The sequence below is a fragment of the Chrysochloris asiatica genome, unplaced genomic scaffold (genome assembly GCF_000296735.1).
Source record: "Chrysochloris asiatica unplaced genomic scaffold, ChrAsi1.0 scaffold00169, whole genome shotgun sequence".
NCBI lineage: Eukaryota > Metazoa > Chordata > Mammalia > Afrosoricida > Chrysochloridae > Chrysochloris > Chrysochloris asiatica.
The window spans coordinates 334,238-349,791 of NW_006408687.1; the positions used below are offsets into that span (position 1 = coordinate 334,238).

The 15,554-nt window shown below is 37.8% G+C and overlaps 2 pseudogenes; both read left to right on the forward strand.

The window, feature by feature from the left end:
• The first annotated feature begins 954 nt into the window (after window positions 1–954).
• Window positions 955–2,324, forward strand: LOC102816658 (annotated as a pseudogene).
• A 6,380-nt stretch (window positions 2,325–8,704) lies between these two features.
• LOC102833463 lies at window positions 8,705–9,804 on the forward strand (annotated as a pseudogene).
• Window positions 9,805–15,554: the final 5,750 nt, after the last annotated feature.

A 15,554-nucleotide genomic window follows, 5' to 3' on the forward strand; every position in this document is an offset into this window, starting at 1 on the left:
GGTAGTCATTAGGTGGCGTTGAGTCAGTACCAACTCATAGAGACCCTATGCACAACAGAACAAAACACTGCCCCAATCCTGTGCCAACCTCACTATTGTTACTAGGCATGAGCCCAATGTTGCCACTTTGGTGCCAAGCCATCTTGTTGGGGTCCCTCCTGTTTTTCACTGACACTCCACTTTACAAGCATGATGTCCTTCTCCAGGGACTGGTCCCTTCTCATAACATGTCTGAAGTATGAGAGACGAAGTTTGGTCACACTGGTTTCCAAGGAGCACTCTGGCAGTATTTCTTCCAGCACAGATTTGTTTGTTCTTTTGGTAGTCCATGGTGCTTTAAATATTCTCAGTTCTTTTACGGTCTTCCTTATTCACTGTCCAAATTTCACAGGCATATGAGGTTATTGAAAATACCATGGCTTTGGTCAGGTGCACCTTAGTCCTCAAACTGACATCCTTGCTCTTCAACACTTAAAGAGGTCTTGTACAGCAGATTTGCCTAATGTCATTTGATTTTTTATTTGCTGCTTCCATGACTATTGATGATTGATCCAAGCAAAATGAAGTCTTTGACAAGTTCAATCTTTTCTCCATTTATATGGATGTTGTTTATTGGTCCAGTGGTAAGGATTTTTGTTTCTTATACATGGAGATGCAACCCATACCAAAGGCTGTGGTCTTTGATTTTCATCAGTATTTTAAGTCCTCTTTGCTTTCAGCAAGCAAAGTTGTGTCATCTGCATATTGCAGGTCTGTAAAATGGGAATGAGAGTTGTGACTAATCCAAAACAGTGGATGCTAACCAAAAGGTCGGTGGTATGACCCTACCAGCCATTCTGCAGGAGAAAGATTAGGCAATCTGCTTCTATAAAAATTTACAGCTTCAAAACCCCACTCTGGGTAAATTGGGGTGGGGGGGGGATTTGAAAGATTTTTGCTAAGCTGTGGTGCAGATTTCTTCCAGCACGTGGCTAGGCTGTCTGGTTGTCATGGAGGCAATCTTGACAGAGGAGCTTGCTGAGGAGCAGCAACTGTTGAGAAGGCATTGCAAAGAGAAGAATGAGTTGCGAGCTAAAATTTAAGGTTTGAAGAATACGGTTCCCAAGAATGACAAAAACAGGAGGAAGCAACTCATAAAAGATGTTGCTAAGGTGGAAGCAGAAATGGAGCAGAAGCAGAGACAGGAGCTGGAGCAATTGAAGCTGGCAAATAAGGAAAATAAAATAGATTCTTGTGCTGTTAACATTGCAAACCTGGTTCTTGAGAGTCAGCAGCCTTGGATAACAAAAGCACAAGAGAGACGAGGTGAGGGTGGGGGATGGAAGAAGGGGGGAAAATAAGCAGTAAGAAAGAATAGGTGAAGCTGAAATTGAGAATCTATCTGGAGCCAGACACATAGAAAGTCAGAAACTTGCTCAAATATTGGCATCCAGGCAGTTGGAGATTAAACAGATCACAGCATGTATGTTGTTGTTGTTGTTGTTGTTGTTGTTAAGTACCAGCGAGTCGATTCCAACCCATAGTGACCCTGTATAGGGTTTCCAAGGAGCAGTTTGTGAACTTGAACCGCCTACCTTGCAGTTCAAACTGACTTTGCAGTCTGATGCATTAGCCCACAGCACTACACAGGACTCCACTGCATGTATAGAGTCATAGATGATCAGCTGTAGGAGGGAATTTCCCTCTGACTGTGACTGCCTGAAGAAGTCAAACTACTGAATAAATACAAAGCCATGTAGAAGACTTCCTGCCATTTTTAATAAACCCAAAAACAGGAGATCTGTATACGCTAGAAGATTTTGGAAAGTACTGCATGGGAAGATCAGCTTTAGCAAAGGGCACTTTCTCACATTTTACAAACACCAATAGAGACTAAGCTCCGTCTCTCATACTTTGGACATATTATCAGGAGAGAACAGTCACTGGAGAAGGATGTCATTCTGGGTAAGATGGAGGGTCAGAGAAAGAGAGGAAGACCCCCAACGAGATGGAATGGCCAGGTGGCATCATTGATGGACTCAAGTGTGGCAGCGGTGGTGGGGTTGGCCCAGGATCAGACATTGTTTTGTTCTGCTGTTCATGGGGTCGCTATGAGTCGGCTCTGACTCAATGGCACCTGACAACAACAACAATAGAAGTAATACAGGCAGATTCTCCTCCTATTATAGTTGGTGAAGAATACCAAAATAATAGTAATAATAATGCTTGTACACATGAGACATGTGCAGGGCTTAAGAGAACATTATAATTCTGTTACACAGTTGATAAACACAGCTACTGAAAATAGCAGCTATTTTATAAAATGTTGTTTAATTATTTTTTAGTGCATTGTGATGATCTTGAGTGTTCATATCAAGTGCTGGATTGTTCTAAATGTTACTGAAAAAGACACCTACTTTAAACGAGTTTTTTTTGCAAAGTTACTAACAAACTCTTCAGAAATGTGTCAGAGATATACTGATATCTCCTTCAAGGTATTTTAAAAACTGTTAAATTCATTGTGGATAACATCAATCACAGACAAAGATAGTACTCATTATATCAAAGTTTATATCAAGACTTTGGAATTCTATTCTGTATTGGAATGCATTCCATTTATTTTCCATGTTATTAAAAGGCTTTCAGTAACCATTTTATGTAATTTTTCTTGAAGAAGTGAATTTACTCAGTCTCTTTTTCATTGCAATAATGTGAATGGGGTGATAGCAAATTTCACTGTTGCTTATAAATGAATTTGGTTATCGTAACCTTGGTATTGCCAGGAAGCTTTTTATTTAACCCCACCAAGGTGTAGCTTACGAAGTTTGTTTTAATAATTAAGAATTTTTAAAGAGTTACTCATATGGGAATCCATTGTTTGTCTTAAAAAAAAATGAGACAAATTCAAAGACAAGTAGATGTTCTTCAGATTCAAATCTCTAAAGAATTATATATTAGCTTTTTATTTGTGTGTAATTTAAAAAACAAAAACACAACAGATTACTGTATCTGTATTCTTTATTCTTTCCTGTTTCTTAAACTTCAGACTTAAACATCGTCTCTTCATTATCTTCATAACTTGATATGTGTTGTCAAGTCAGTTCTAACTTGGAGGAACTATAGCTAGATTGCTCCTTAGAAGCGAGGATGGTCAGATTTGATCTCATGTACTTTGGACATGGTACCAAGAAGGACCAGTTCTTGAAAAAGGACATGTGGGTCAACTAAAGATAGGAAGACTCTCAACAATATGGATTGACATTGTGGCTACACCAATGGACTCCAACATAACACCGATGAGGTTGTTGCAGGACTGGGCAGAGCTTCATTCTGTTGTACATAGGGTAGGTAAGAGTTGACAACAACTCCACTGTACCTAACAACAACAATAAAACAACTATTGCTGATTGAATAAGGCATATGCTTAGGAGCTGAAATTTCTTTTATGATCACAACAATTATTAGACACTCAATAAATACTTGTTAAAGGAACAAAACCAAGGGACAAGGCTGGTTTTGCCAAACTAAACATTTTATGTCATTTCTTGATCTCTATTTTAATTCCTTATATTCTGATCTTATTCATAATTATTTATTCATATGTTGAGTTTACTCATTGAGGAGACTTTCAAGGGGCTAGTGTGTGGCCAACTGGGATTCTAATACAGACAACACTCTGAGTTTATGTCCTTTGTAAGCCTGGTCTTTTTATGATTTTGAGTTTTGTTCTACATACTTTTTCCAGCACCTTCTAATGTGATCTCTTTTAGAGCAGCTGATAACTGTAGCCAGGCATTGCCCAGTTCTTCAGGTCTCAGGGTTGTGGAGGTTGATGTTGGACCAGTTTGATTCCCTGCAGTTAGTCTTCTTTCCTCTAAATGGTGAGAGATTAATAGTTGCACCTTACATGGCTGTTTATGACCCCAGTCACTATCATCTAAGCAGAAAGTAGAACTTTAACTTTAGGGACTATGCTATGTTAATTGATCTTGTTCCCAGAGATCATGGTCCTGAATCCCCATGCCCTATGAATCATTTCCTCAAGATGTTTGGTTAGGTCTAAAAAAGTTTTTATTATCTTGTGTGTATTTTTAACAACAGCAAAATGATAAAGAAAACTAAAAAAAAAAAAGATAATGTATGAGTGAGCTATTTAGTGTTACCTCATCTTCCAAAAGGACTGCCTGGGAGCCATGAGCAAATATTGGTGGCTCAAATCCACCCAGAGGCGCATCAGATGATCTGCCTGGTGATCTGCTTCCACTGAAATCTCTATGGAGCACAGCTCTACTCAGCACACATAGGATCAGCATGAGTTGGAACTGACTTGATGGCAACTAACAACAATGATGTTCTAGATACTTGGAGTCATTCCTTCAATTCATAATCAGGTTAAAAGCCCTAATCCTCTCCCAGACAAGTTGGGAAACCCAATACCTTCATAATATTTCTGTGGATTCTCAAGGAAAGTTTCAGAGGAGTTTATGTTCTCCTCATGCCTGGCACTTGAAGTCACTGTTGCAAACTTTTGAATACCGTTCTCCCCATCTTAACTCCAACTACTATTCTCTCTATCTCTATTTGTAGAGCTATTGTCCTTTCACTACTTCACTGTGGTCTTCTCTCCTCCCTCCTTTATCCTAGGCATCATTCATACATCAGTGCTGTGAGTATCGGTTTTCACCAGTTTCTCTGGTGACTGAGGGTTGATGGGGCTGTAGCCTTAATTGTCATGCAAAGTTGTTGTTTTTAAGTGCTGTGAATTGGTTCCAAGTCTGCATAGGATTTCCTAGAGTGGTTGGTAGGTTTGTACTGAGACCTTGCAGTTAGCAGTCCAGTGCTTATTCTACAGTGCCATACCATACCAGGACACTTAATTTTATTTTTCCTATCATGCAGAGCTCTCATGTGCTGCTGTGAGATAAAGCACTGAACTGCAAGGTCGGTTGGAACCACAATGTCAGCAGTTCAAACATAACAGCCACTCCTTGGAAACTCTATACAGGGTCTCCATGAGTTGGAACCAACGCCATAGCACATAAACAATTCCTTATAAAAACATGATAATTCTCTATGTGAGAGGAAACTCTCCTAAGAAAAATTCTCAAACCAGATTTGGACATATGATTTGCGAGTTTCAGTCTCAGAGAGAGAGAAATGAATCATGCCTTTATCAGAACCAGGCATGTCAGAGGAAGAGCAGTTTGAAGGAATGATTGATTGAAATTTTGATTACTCTGAGTTTAAATTTATGACAGGAACTCTAGAGGAAGCCATGAAGAGAACAGTCAAAGAAGAGTCTGGGGTTTTGGAGAGATGTCTTGATTAGAGAAACAGGCCTTAAGGACTAGCTCTAAGGCATGCACACCAGCTTTATTAAATTGCTAATCAAATTGTCTACTATGGATGGCACTTTGAGAATGAAAATTGAAAATATTTGTGCTTGGAAAATTTCAAGAATTATCATGAAAAATAATTCTCATTTAAAATTATGATCCATTGAAAGTATCCTGGAGGTGCTTTTGATGACTTTCCAACCTACAGTCAATCACTTAAGGCACCTTTTTCACTTGCAAAGAATCTGAAGTCAGAACACATAAGAAACTGAGTGCTGTAATCAGACTGCCTACTTTCAATTTCCAGCACTTACTAGGAGTTGACTTTAGGCAAATTATTTAATCTCACTAAATCTCAATTTTCTGATTTATCAAATCATCATTTAGAACTTTTCCCCCAGGTAGTATGAACTTCATGAGGTCAGCTACTGTGCTTGTACAAAAAACTGTACAAAAAGCAATTTTTGTATATTAATAGCTGTACAAAAAGCTATTTTTGAGAGTAGTCATGTGAATACCTACTAAAAGAGATCATTAAAAAGATTGGAAATATAATGCTCATATTATAATATTTACATGTTAGTATTCATCACTTGTCTGCAGCTTGTTGCACTCTTGTGGCTTAAGAGTTGCAGTGATGTTGAAGCTATGTCATCGGTATTTGGAATACCAGCAGGATCACCCATGGTGGACAGGTTTTGGCAGAGATTCCATACTAGAAAAAAGGAGAGGTGAAGTACTTCTGATGGGTAGCCACTGAAAACCTTATGAATAGCAGCAGAACATTATCAGATATAGTGCCAGAAGATGAGTCCCTCAGATTGGAAGACACAGCATATGCATGGGGAAGAGCTGCCCCCCACAAAGTAGAGCTGACCTTCATGATGTAGATGGAACAAAGCTTTCAGAACCTTCATTTGAAAATGGGACACAACTCAAAATGAGGAGAAACAGCTGCAAATGTCCATAAATAATCTGAAAGTGGAATGTGTGAAGTATGATTCTAGGAAAATTGGACACTGTCACAAATGAAATGAAATGCATAATTATCGATAATCTTCAAGGATTAGTGAACTGAAATGAACTGGTATTGGCCATTTTGAACTAGACAATCATATGGTTTACTATGACAAGAATGACAAATTGAAGTGGTATGTTGTCATGCTCATAGTCAAAATCTGTTTTAAGTACCATGCTGTATGTGATAGGATGATAATTCATATGCCAACAGGAAGAATACTATTATTCAAATTTAGACGCCAAACACTAAGATCAATGATAAAGAACTTAAAGAATTTGATCATGTTTGAAATTGGTCAAGCATGCAATTATGATGCATTGAAAATTACTGGCTATCGGAATACAAAAGTTATAAACAAAGAGGAAGCATCAGTAGTTGGAAAATATGGGATTGGTGATAAAGCAAAGACGTGAAGCACTTACTGATGAAGATCAAAGTCTACAGTTTTCAGCATGGATTGTACCTCAATATAAAGAAAATGAAAATCCTCACAACTGGACCAATAAATATCATGATAAATGCAGAAAAGATTGAAGATTTTAAAGATTTCATGTTACTTGAATCTACAATCAGTACTCACACAAGCAGCAGTCAAGAAATCAAAGGATGTATTGCATGAGACAAATCTGCTGCAAAAGAGCTCTTTAAAGTGTTAAAGAGCAAAGATGCCAGTTTGACAACTAAGGTGTGCCTGACCCCAGTTATGGTATTTTCAATCTCCTCATATACATGTGACATTTGTACAATAAATAATGAAGACCAGAGAAGAATCAATGCATTCAATTAAGGTGTTGGTGAAGAATATTGAAAGTACCATGTGCTGCCAGAAGAACAAACAGTTCTGTCTTAGAAGAAGTGCAGTCAGAATGCTCCTTGTACTTGCTATTACCAAGTAACTAAGCTATCTAGAATATGCAAATCCCAGTCTCCACAGAGAAAAGGCATTGGTGAATCCTACTCCATATTTTCTATGCTTCTGCATGGAACTGGCACATGTCACTTTTGTCCATGATCATTTGGCCAGAACTAATCAGATGGGTCGACTGAACTCAAGGAGGCTAGTAAATGTGAGGGAGCAATGGAAGTTTTAGTGAACACACCACCCTCTCCCAGATGGCACATGGGCATTTCAGAATTTTTTAAAGATCCCCTTGTCTGCTGAGTAAATAATGGAAGCAGATTTAGATGTGAGGAACTGAAACAATAACTTAGGTAAAAAACTGAAAATGGTTGGTAATTAGGATGAAGAAAAGTACAAAAATTTGATATATATTTTGAATATTTTTTGTTGTTCTTAAGTGCCTTTGAGTCTGTTCTGACTCATAGTGACACTGTATAGGAGTTTCAAGAAACCGCTGGTGAGCTTGAACCACCAACCTTGTGATTCAAATGCCTATCCTACAGCACATCAGGACTCCTATACATTTTTATATGCTCTGTGCTTTCCTATCACTATTTGCAGGCTTTTCTACTAAGAAAGTTTGTGGTTTCTCTCATTCTCTTCCTTTCCCATGTTGAGGAAGGGCATTGTTAAAGGGTTCAATGTCAGTCACATTAACTTAGAATTCTTCTTTTCAATTTGTCTTACAAACTCTCATCCTTTTGCCTTTTTCTCTAGGATTAGAAGAAAAGAAAACATCCGTTATTGTTATTTTATTAGGCTCATTAATGTTCCCTTCCCTTTAATTTAACTATTTCAGAATTTCCATGTTTTATGTTTGGATCAAGTTGAAAGCCACTGTCTGGGAGTCAAGACTTATATAGTAAAATCTATATGCAGTAGTTTTAGGGACAAATCATTTTCTTATTTCCAATTTCAGGCTTCACTAGCAGAATTCTATGGAGATAGTACACAGACACACAAATGAGTCTGATCAGTTGTTATGTAAGAAAATATTGTGTGAAAATGAGCCCGGTTGGGTTAGATCTATTTTTCCCAAATTAGAAATTTAAGTAGTAAGATTTAACATCAAATTTATAATATTTGATTTTTTTCCTCCATAACTGTAACTACGTTTATTTTTTTTTAAGTAAACATTGTACGTGTAATACTTTAAAAAGCAAGCCAGTCTCGCATGCCCTCCAGGTAACAAATATGGGACTCTAGTTGAGTCTGTGGTACACTAGCCTCAACTAAGGCTTGCCTTAAGGCAGCCCAATTCAAAAGTTGAAAAGCATTCTACTGCCAAGCAAGTATGTTCAGAAGGCTGCCTTGTTTATAATCCTTGATTTAAATGTTCTGGGTGATCTAAAATTTATAAAAGAATGAAATGGTAAAATACTAAATGCCTCTGTTTTATTTTGAAGTAATCTGTTACTTTAACAATAAAATATAAGACTTAAGTAATATAGAGAGGCTCTGGATAAGATGGACTCAAAGAGTTTTGCTTCCCGCCTCAGAGGATCCAGGCATTTTTTGAGTGGCTTTGTGGCCGGCGGCTGTAGTGGGCGCTGTGGGAGCTGGCCCCTGCAGTTCCTTCAAAGTCAGGGCATGAAGACTGCACTGGCAGTGAGGGCACCGGACGGATCTACAGAAAAGTTTCTCTTGGAACAATTTGGATTTCCTTTAACTGGAACAGAGACTAAGTGTAACACTAATCATGTCTTATCTTATGATCAGGCAAAGCGAGAGCCTAGATGGGTTCTTGAACATATATCCAAAAGCAAGATAATGGGTGATGCAGACAGAAAACACTGTAAATTCAAGCCTAATCCCGATATCCCTCCTGTCTTCAGTGCCCACAATGAAGACTATCTTGTAAGCGGGTGGTCACAAGGACACATGGCTCCAACAGGAAATAACAAATTTTCTACTAAAGCTATGGCAGAAACTTTTACCTTTCTAATATTGTGCCTCAGAATTATGACCATAATTCTAGATATTGGAACAAAATAGAAATACACTGTTGAGAGCTGACAGGAAGATTTGAAGATGTTAGGGTAGTTTCTGGACCTTTGACCTTACCTCAAACTGGAAGTGATGGAAAGAAAACAGTTAGTTATCAGGTGATTGGTCAGGACAATGTGGCGGTCCCTTCACATCTTTATAAAGTGATCCTGGCTCACAGAAGTCCAATGTCTATGGAACCAAGGACACTAGGGGTCTTTGTGGTGCCCATTGAGGCCATTGGCCTCCAGCCCCCATTAACTGAATTCTAAGTGAGTATCCAGGACCTAGAGAAGTTGTCAGAACTGGTGTTTTTTCCTCGTTTGGATAGAAGTGGTGAGATCAGGAATATCTGTGCTGTGGATGCCTGTAAGGTCCTGGGCTTCCAGGAGTTCACGCTGTTCTTGAGCACCCGAAAGATTGAGGGAGACTCATCTGTGCTCAGACTGGAAAAGATCATGGCAAATTTAAAGAAAGCAGGAATTAAACCAGATGATTACTTCCTCAGTCTCTATGAGAAGAAACTAGAAAAATTCAAAGCTAAAGAGCAATCTGAAACCCAGAAAAGAAAGCCATCCTAGTTTTTCTCTCAGAAGTCATGTGATATCATCTGAGATAAAACCAACAGGGTCTCTTCAAGTTAATTTTTTATTTCAAGTTAATATTTTAGTGGCTTGTTTTAAGTACATGATAGAATTGTAAATTTAAGTTGAAATTTTATCCCAAAGGATGAAAGATGTACAGTTTTGGGGCAGTATTATATTTGACATGGGTACTAACAATTAAGGAAGATGCCACACCTGCAGATCAAGTGCTGACCTTGTTTCAAGTTAAGAGGAGGACTGTGTACACACATGGCTCTCTATATTGGTGTCCCTTGGGATGTACAGTAGGTGAAGGTACTGTAATTTATTTTTGTGCCTTCAAATTATGCATAGTCCTTAATGTACGTCCTCTGCTTTTTTGGAACCTATTTCTAGGCCTGTATTGGTGTTGGAGATAGCTTTTAGAAAACTCTGTATATCACCCTGTCCACATGTTCTATAATTTGTTTCTTGTTTTTCTCATCAAGGACTTGCTGTTCCTTTGTGCATATAGAAAAACTCAACAACTATATTTCCTGCTCCTTTAGTGTACTTATGTACCAAGCTCAGTGCTTTACAAATATGGTCTCACAATGACCCTATGGGGTAAATACCATGAATCCGCATTTTACACAGGAAGAAATAGAGGCTTAGAGAGCTTAAGTAGCTTGTTCAAAGTTCCTGTTTCCCAAGAAGCCACTTGAAGTACGAGGCACACAGGGCTAAGAGAAGAAAGCATAAAGTATATTCAGATCTATTCCCTGACATTGCTATGAATATCTGTGACCTGGGCCTTTTTGATAAGAAGGATCTGGTTTCTTATCTGCCAGAAGAACCAGAGGGCCGTTAATGTGCTCTGGTTTATTGGGCAGAAGCAATCACAGTGATAGTCCGCAGTTAGAAGACAATGCTTTGTGGGATTAATCAGACCTTCCACTTGCCTCCATGAATGCAGTGCTTTTAGTGACCAAATCATGCTCAGGTGATGTGTGCCTTGCTTTCTAGGTAAGCTTTTTGTTCCAGGGAATAAGGTGCCTAAGAAAGATCTGTGTCTGCAGAATCATCAGCTAATGACTTGCTTGCCTCCCTGGATAACACAATAATTCATCTCTTAGGGAAACAGAGGTTGCTTTTCTGAGCCAGATAACTAGGTTGGGCTTATATGGAATCCCTTCATGGCCTATTGGTCTATTGTGGTTCAATCGACTTTGCAGTCCAGTGTATTAACCTGAAGCACCACACCAGGACTATAGGAAGTGGAATAGCTTGAGGGCATAAGAACTTATCTAGATGTGGCATACTACGGTGCTGTCTTTCTGAGTATTAATTATCTCGCAAAGACCTTAGGAGGTCAAAAACATAAATCTCCATTTTACTCATAAAGAAATAGAACAGGTTTTGTGAAATGTTTGTGTTTGTCTTTAACAGAAATGCCAAGGTATTAAGATAAAAATAAGATGATAATGATTGACCTTGTTCTCCATTATTTGTGTAAAAAATAAAAGTTGGTGGTCAAACACTGACCAGCCTGAATAATACCGTTCTGTCTTAACGCATATTATCTTGTGCCATTTCTCCTTAGGGACAAAGAACCAAAATGTCATTATGAACAAAAACTATTCAATTCTCTCCTCAAGGGGGAGGTGATGGAAGGTCCAGGGTGTTCTCCAGGAGGCTGGAGAATGGTGCAGATGAAGAAAGCCTGGGTACTTACTGGCCAGCTCTAGATGACACCCCTAACTATCTTCCCTCAAGTGTGTCACTATGTTCTCCTGACTTGAGATAACTCTTGTACTTTCCTCACTCTTACCTTTCCTTTAAGACAGTGGAGAATCTTGAGTTTTAGATCAATAAAAGGATCTTAGGATTTTTCATTTTGTATGAAAAATGCTACCTGGTCATCATGGAAAATAAAACTGTGTTTGTTATTAGAAAAAAATTAATATAGTGATATTATGAAACCTTGTTTTTGTTGTTAAGTGCCATCGAATCAGTTTCGACCCGTAGTGAAGCTGTGTAGGGTTTCCCAGGAGCAGCTGATAAGCTTGAACCACTGACCCTGCAGTTCAAACGGCTTTGTAGTCTGGCACATAACCCACACCAGGACTCCATTATGAAACCTTGTTGTTGTTGTTGTTAAGTACTGTGAACTCATAGGGATCCTGCACAGGGTTTCTGAGGCTATAAATCTTTATGGGAGCAGAAAGCCTCATCTTTCTCCTGCAGAAAAGCTGGTACTTTCAAACTGCCAACCTTGAGGTTAGCAGCCCGGTTCGTAACCACTACTCTACCAAAGCTATGAATTCCATAGTCCATCTAAAGTATTCTAAAATAACTTATTAGTTATTTTTTTTGTTTTAAATAATGAACAGTAGTATTTTCTTGATCATAAATTAATTTTTATCATTATTATTAAAACATTTAAAAATAGCCAAATAATAGTTATAAACAGGATTTGTATGACTGGTTTCTAGTTTATTTTTTGTCATAAAATTTCAGGTAAATGTAATTTTAACTGTACCCTAAACTTGAAGTCTTTAAAAATGGCAATTGTTCATTTAAAAAGCATTTAGTTTGCTGTATGATGATGGTCTAATGGAAATTTCATACACTTTATTTTGTCCTAACTCACAAAAACATATGTCAGAGTTCTGCAGTATGTCTTTAGCCAAGAATTATATCCACTTTAATATGTTTACAACTTGTATAGTGTAAAATAAAATGTGTATAATTATAATGAGCAACATAGTTGTGCTGTCATCTGATATTTGCCAAAAATAATAAAAGATGAATTAATTAAATAAAAAATAAATAAAACCCTACACTGTCTTACAGGGTTACTAAGAGTCAGTATTGACTCCACGGCAGTGTGTTAACTTGAAACAGAGTAAGAACTCACACAATATTAATTGTTATTTTTACAAGAATTATTATGGACATGATGATAATTATTAGACCTGATTAAAATTAGAATGGAAGGAGAAAGAAAAAGAATAAAGGAAAGAAAGTAGGAGCTAAGAGAAGTTGTTGCTATTGTTATTAGGTGCTTTGGAGTCAGTACTGTCTCATAGAGACCTTATGCACAATGGAATGAAACACTGCCCACTCCTGGGCCAACCTCACAATCATTGCTATGCTTGAGCCCACTGCTGCTGCCACTGTGCCAATCCATCTCATTGAGGGTCTCCCTCTTCTTCTCTAACCATCCACTTTACCAAGTATGATGTCCTTCTCCAGAGACTGGTCCCTCCTGACAAGTATGGGAGACAAAGTCTGGCCATCCTGACTTCTAAGGAGCACTCTGCCTGTACTTCTTCCAATGCAGATTTGTTTGTTCTTTTGGCAGTCTATGGTACTTTTAACATTCTCCTCCAACATCATAACTCAAATGCATCAATTCTCCTATGATCTTCCATATTCACTGTCCAACTTTCACATGCATATGAGATTATAGAAAATAACCATGGCTTGGGTCAGGTGTACCTTAGTCCTCAAACTGACATCTTTGCTCTTCAACACTTTAAAGAGGTCTTGTGCAGTAGATATGCCTACTGCAATATGTCGTTTGATTTCTTGACTGCTGTTTTCATGAGTATTAATGGTTGATCTGAGCAAAATGAAGTCTTTGACAACTTCAGTCTTCAAGAAAACAAAAATCTTCACCACTGGTCTAATAAATAACACCCAGGTAAAAGGTAGAGGTTGTCAAAGAGAGAAGATAGGAGTTTATATACCCTTTGGTCTATTTTCAGCATCTAACTTGATGAAATATAATACTTGAAGGATTCTATGTTCCAACTTCTTGCCAATGGAGGCAGTTGGCTAAAGAATCCAAAGCAATTCTCAATGACTTCCATTTGAAAGTACATAAGACAGAGTGGATTTTCAGCATGAAAAGAAGGGTCCATTTGGAGAAGTCAATATTTAACCAAACATGGATTTTCTCAAACACCCAAAACCTGCCTTGAAGCAACCTACAACGTTGCTGATTTGAGAACTAAAATATCTTGGCATGATTAGAGTGGATATGTTAATATAGGATTGCAAACAAAATTTTTAGCTGATTTATGACTTAAACTAAAGAAATAAAATAAAAAGAATATTACTGTAAAATTCTATTATCCGGTACAGAATCATTGACATTTCTTGTAAAATTTTGAATCACATCATGGTGGAAAAATCATTTTCCTTCAGTACTCTACTGGATAAAACTGTTTATGTCTCTAAAGGCAAATGAGCTCTTTCAAGAATTCCAATTTTCTGAGCCCCTTTTAGAAACTCCAACAGCCATCAACATAGTTTCTTTGCCAAGAAAAATTTCAAATGAAAGAAAATTTGATATTTTGTGCAAAATGGAGCACCTGTGATGTTTGGCAATAAACCTAGTTTTGTTGCTTTGGTGTAGAGAGAAGCAACCCATGACACTGGAATGCATTGCCCCACAGATTGGCTTGCACTATATCAAAGATTCTGCCAACAATACTGAAAGAAGCCTTTTCTGCTGCTGTGAAAGTTGTCACTTCATTGAAGCCAGATCCTTGAGTCACCACTTTTTAAAGAAATGTTGTCAAAAAATGGAATATGGTTATAATTTTTTTCTACTATATGGATATTCATTGGCATCCCAGGAGACAGGCCAATGCTCTTGATTAAACTTTTAACAAAAAGAAAAATAAAAACCCACTCAAAACAATTTGAAAATGAGAGATTCATTCATTACTTGATTTACTTGGAGAGTGTTTTTGGCCATTTGAAGAAGGTAAATATTCTGACCCAGGTCCTGCTGCTGAATAATCATGAGCAGTATTTGATAAAGACGCCAAAGGAAGTACTTCACAGGATGGATTTGAGACTGACAAATCACTGACGATTTCTCAATAAGCATAACTTAAAGAAGAGAGGAAATCCTGCAGAACTCTTGTGAGTGTTTCTTCAGTTTCTTGGATTTTAGTATTAAAATAGACATTAATGATCCGTTGCTTGATGGAATGGTATCAATAGTGCTAACTTTACTTATGATGACCCCATTGTTTTAAGAACTAAAAAGAAGTAACCCAAATTCATTATGCAAGACTTATGCATTTCATATGTGCTAGGATCAACCACTCGTCTGTCAGTTTGTTGTACTGTGGTGCTTGTGAGTTGCTGTGATTCTGGAAGCTATGCCACTGGCATTTTAAATGTCAGCAGGATCACCCACGGTGGACAGGTTTCAGATGAGCTTCCAAATCAAGACACACTAGGAAGGAGTGACAAACTACTTCCGGATATTTAGTCAAGGAAAAACTTATTAGCAGCAGAGAAACACTGTCAGATATAGCACTGGAATATGAGACCCGCAGGTTGGAAGGCACTCAAAATGCAAATGGAGAAGAACTGCCTCCTCAAAGTAGAGTTGACCGTGATGACACAAATGGAGTAAAGCCAATGGGTGAAAAGCTCACAGGACCTTCATTTGCTGCTGGGGTACAACTCAAAATGAAAAGAAACAGCTGTAAACAACCATTAATAATTGGAACATGGAATATATGAAGTATAAATCTAGGATATTTTGAAATTGTAAAAATGAAATGGAATGCATAAACATTAACATCTTAGGCATTAGTGAGCTGAAATGGATTGATACTGGCCATTTTGAATCTGACAACCACAGGGTTTACTATGCTGGAAATGACAAATTGAAGAGGGATGGTGTTGCATTTATTGTCAAAAAGAACATATGCAGATCAGTCATGAGGTACAACGCT